Below are 5,077 nucleotides of genomic sequence, written 5' to 3' on the forward strand. Positions count from 1 at the left end.
CCTCCCTCCCTCCCTCCCTCCCTCCCTCTCTCCAGCTTCATTTAAATGTGATGTTGTTGAGGCAGGACCTCTTTCCTCTGGGCCTTTGCCCTGGCACAGCACTTTGCGGAAACTGGACTGCTGCCAGTGCAAAGCCAGGGGACGCTGTTCGCGTTGCCAGCCTCCAGGTGTGACCGCGAGACCTCCTAGAATCGCAGCGGATCTCCAGAGGACAGGGATCAGTTCCCCCTGGAAGGATTGGCTGCTTCGGAGGGCGGGCTCTGTGGCATCGTACCCCATTAAGGTTCCTCCCCAGGCATCACCCCCAAATCCCCAGGAATTTCCAAACCCAGAGTTGGCAACCCATGACGCCAGGAAGGTTCAACCCATTCAGCCACCCTGGCTAATCGCCAGACCCCGCCTGGAGGTTGGCAACCCTAGAGGGAGACGACAGACAGAAACTGGGGGGATGGTTTCAGCAAGGGAGCGGGCAGTTTCTTGCATAATTCGTCTTGGTAGTGTGGTCGAGTGGTTGAAGTCTGCCTCTGGTGGTCAGCAGAGCAGGTAGAGAAAGAGGTACTTTTCTCCCTTTCTCACAATACAAGAACTCGTGGGCACTCCATGAAACTGCTGAGCTCTTTCAAGGGCGTCTCCTGAGAGAACAGCTCCGAGAGAACTTGTGACTGACCCAAGGTCACCCCAGCAGCTGCATGGGGAGGCGGAGTGGGGAATCAAACCCGGTTCTCCCGGATCAGAGTCCGCGCTCCTAACCACGACATGCTAGAGCGTCGCCTGGTGACGTCCCCAGCATGATGATGTCACTTCCAGGTGAGCTGGGGGCGTGGCCCTGATCCGACTGTTTCGTTTACAAGTCAACCATTCTAATCCATGAATTAACACATAAAATTCTTCCCACTTCGATGAAGCAGATTCACGGATTAGAATGGTTGACGTGTAAACGAATGGTATTCACGCAGCACACTTAGAAAAAAATGTTCTGTGAAACGATATTATATGCAATTCCCGTTGTGTGTACGCGTAGATTTTTATAATGTGATGAAGAAATACGATTCACTACAGAATGCGGTGGCTCAAGGGGTTAAGACGCTGAACTGCAGGCTGTGGAAGGTCGGTAGTTCAGCAGTTCGAGACCCAAGTGTGCCGCGTGACGGAGTGAGCTCCCGTCTCTAGTTCCAGCTCCTGCCAACCTAGCAGTTCAAAAGCAAGACATTGCAAGTAGATTAATTGGTACCACTTCGGTGGGAAGGGAACAGCGTTCCGTGCGCCTTGGTGTTTAGTCATGTCGGCCACATGACCACGGAAACGTCTTTGGACAGCGCTGGCTCTTCGGCTTCGAAACGGAGATGAGCACCGCAACCCTAGAGTCGGACTCGACTGGTTTTCGAGCAAGGGAACTTTTACCTTTTACTATTAGATGTTTGCTGAGACATTAGCTGTTTATACTACAAATTTCCAATAAGTCTATCTTTCGGACTGTACGGATCCATTTGCATTTCTTTACCCAGTGCAACAGCCTCGGTGTTCTGTTTTTGTACTAAAACCCCCAGGTCGTAGCTGGAGATCTCCCGCGATTACCGCTTGTCACCGGGGGACAGAGAGCAGTCCGCCTGGAGGAAATGGCCCCTTTGGAAGGTGGGCTTCTATGGCGTTCTACCCTGCAGACGTCCCTCCCCTCCCCCAACCTTAGTCCTAAAAAAAGCATCCCTGCCACACTGGGATGGCCTGACTCAGACGTGGAGGGGGTGTCAGCCGGCCCAGTGGCCAGTAGGGATGCCAACCGCCAGGTGGGGCCCGGAGACACCCCCTCCCCCGGAATTCTAACTGATCTCCAGATGGTAGATCAACTCCCCTCGAGAAAACAGCCACTCTGGAGGGTGGACTCTATGGCATTCTACCCCGCTGAGGCCTCTCTCCTCCTCGAACTCTGTTCTCAGCAGCCTCTGCCCGACGCATCTCCAGGGGTTTCCTGTTCCCAGGGCCTGCTCCTTGAAATCAGCTAAGTGGGGATGTTGGGTATTGGCACGCAAAGCAGCCGGTGCTCTGTGACTAAGCCTTCCGCCCCCCCCCCCATTCAATCTTATCTCTTGTTCTCTCTTCCAAGCAAAAGGAGCCCGTTTGGCCCCAGTGTTGCCTCTAGGCTAATTTTATGCAGTAGCCAAATCCCTCGCTCACAACTTTAATGCCAGTCGCTCGCAGGGGTCATTTCCTGCAGGAGCGCACAGGAGCGGAGCTCCGGCAGTAAAGAGCCCAGGGGGCGGGCACATGCAACAAGCCCCACCCCCTGCTCCCAGCAGCCCTCAATCAGAGCAAGAAGCAGCCAGGTAAGCTGCAGAGCCCACCCACCCCCAGCCCAAAACAGTCCAGTGGCACCTTTAAGACCAAGTTTTATTCAGGTACAAGCTCTCCCTCCTCTTGCGAGGACAGATCTGCACATTCCCCCCCCCCCCCATAACTCACACCCAACCCACCCCCAGTGGAGCCTGAGCGGTGGGTGTTGCCTTCTGACACACTTCCGGTGATGTCAGGGGGCGTGGCACATGCAACTAAGTTATGCTAACGAGTTATGCTAATGAGCTCCTGCACCTCTTTTTCTACGAAATGACCCCAGGTCGCTCTCAAAGTAGAATTTTTGCTCCGCAGCTTAGAGGGAGCATTTTTTGGCCCCAGCGGCCCCAAACGACGTTTTAATCAAGCTTCTGTATTTAAAACAAAAGTCCCCAAACTTTCACACACAAGGGAAAGAACAATGTTTGCAGGTTGTTAGGAATCGGACCTGTTCTAATTCTTCATTCCTGCACTATTCGACACCTTTCCCCCTAATTTTGCATGCAATGTGTTTGTGCCTGCATAAAACACCATGCCTGAGAGTGTGTTCTACATGGCGAGGAAGCCCTGGATCGTGTCCATTTTACAACGGAAGCTTCTCCCTGGGGAGAGATCTGTTATGATTCCAGAGATCTCCAGGTCCCACCCAGAGGTTGGCAATCCTAGCTTTGGGAGAGGACCATTCACTCCTGCTGACCCGGGAGGGGTTAAGGAGTCTGTGTAAGAATCCCCGGGGAGCTGCAGAACAGCGGCCCAGTTCCCTTCACTCCGGCACGAGATCGAGACCGTGCCTTCGATGCTAAATTTAAACCAGGCCCTTCTTGCCGCCTCTGCCCGCGTGCGAAGTATGTGACTCTGGGGAACGGGGTGTTTGTGTGCTCTACTTCCAGAGCCTGGGACATCAGGAGGTCCAGTGCAGCAAGAAGAAGAAGAAGAAGAAGAAGACACACGAGAAGAATAAGCAGTGACGATTATTGGATTTATACCCCACCCTTCACTACCCAGAGTCTCAGAGCGACTTAAAGACTCCTTTCCCTTCCCCTCCCCACAACAGACACCCTGGCTGTGAGGTAGGTGGGGCTGAGAGAGCTCTTTCGAAGACCGTGAGAGAACAGCTCTGAAGAACTTGTGACTGACCCAAGGTCATCCAACAGCTGGACGTGGAGGAGTGGGGAATCAAACCCAGTCCTCCCAGATTAAAGTCTGCGCTCCTAGCCACTATATCAAACTGGCATGCTGTTTCTCCGTGTTTGAAAGACAAACGGGCCCAGACGACACTCCCATACGGAGTTCTGTATAATGGTCGTCCCCCCCCCCCCAATGTGTTTTTCCTAACAAAGACCTGCTCGAAGGGGTGAGAATAGGGTTGTCAACTTCCAGGTGGGACCTGGAGATTTCCCAGCATCACACTCGAACTCCAGATCGGTCCCCCCACCCCCGTTGAAAATAGTTGCTTTGGAAGAGGGACTCCGTGGCATTCTACCCTGACACCTGGCTCAGCAGGAGCGGACGGTCCTGTCCCGAAAGCTAGGGTTGCCAACCTCCAGGTGGGACCTGGAGATCTCCCGGAATTATAACCGTTCTCTCCCCAAGGGAGACACTTCTGTCATGAAACGGACATGATCCAGTGCTCTGACTGTGGGCTTCCTCGCCCCACGGAACACGGCGTCAGGCGTGGCGTCTTCTGCAGGCACACATATGTTGCGTGCAAAATTGTTGTGACCCGCTCTGTGACCGCTTGCGGGAAGGGCGTGAGAGAAATCGGAATGAATGAATGAATAAATAAAATGACATCTCTCCCCTCCCGCAACCCCGTCCTCCCCGGGCTCCACCCCCCCACACACACACAAATCTCCAGGTATTTCCCAAGCCAGAGATGGCAACCTCGGGTGGGAATGGGACAAAGGCTGAGAGTGGAGTTGGGGTTGCCAACCTCCTGGAGGGGGCTGGAGTCTCCCCAGAACGACAACCGATCTCTTGATGGCACAGATCGGTTTCCCCGGAGAAAACGGCTGCTTTGGAGGGAGGGGGCTCTGTGGAGTTATAACACATGGAAGCCACTCCCCTCCCCAACCCCCTCCTCGCCAGGCTACACCCCCAACTCTCCAGGAGTTCTCCAAGTTGGAGTTGGGGTTGCCAAGCTGCAGGTGGGGCCTGGAGTTCTCCTGGTATCACAATTTATCTCCAGACCATAGAGACCAGTTCCCCTGAGGAGGAGGAGGGGGAGGGGGAGATTGGATTTATACCCCGCCCTTCACTACCCGAAGGAGTCTCAGAGTGGCTTACAATCTCCTTTCCCGTCCCCTCCCTGCAACAGACAAACACCCTGTGAGGTAGGTGGGGCTGAGAGAGCTCTCTCGAGGACTGCCCTTGAGAGAACAGCTCTGAGAGAACTTGTGACGGACCCAAGGTCACACCAGCAGCTGCATGTGGAGGAGTGGGGAATCAATTTGTAGCTGCTGTGGAGGGTGGACTCTGTGGCATTGTACCCTACTGAGGTCCACTGTTCCCTCTAAGCTGAGTTAGTATGAGCTAGCTCACAGTTTTTTAGCCTCCGGCTCACACATTGTTTGTCTCAGCTCAGGAAGGATGGCTCCAGAGCAAACTAACTGATGCAGAAGCCAAATTGCTCGCTCACAACTTCAGTGCCAGGAGTTCACAGAGTAACATTTTTGCTCACAAGACTCCACAGCTTAGAGGGAGCATTGCGGAGGTCCCTCCCCTCCCCCAACCCCACTCTCCCCAGGCCCCT

Source organism: Gekko japonicus, unplaced genomic scaffold (assembly GCF_001447785.1).
Source record: "Gekko japonicus isolate JY-2015 unplaced genomic scaffold, Gekko_japonicus_V1.1 scaffold1732, whole genome shotgun sequence".
In the NCBI taxonomy this organism is placed as follows: domain Eukaryota; kingdom Metazoa; phylum Chordata; class Lepidosauria; order Squamata; family Gekkonidae; genus Gekko; species Gekko japonicus.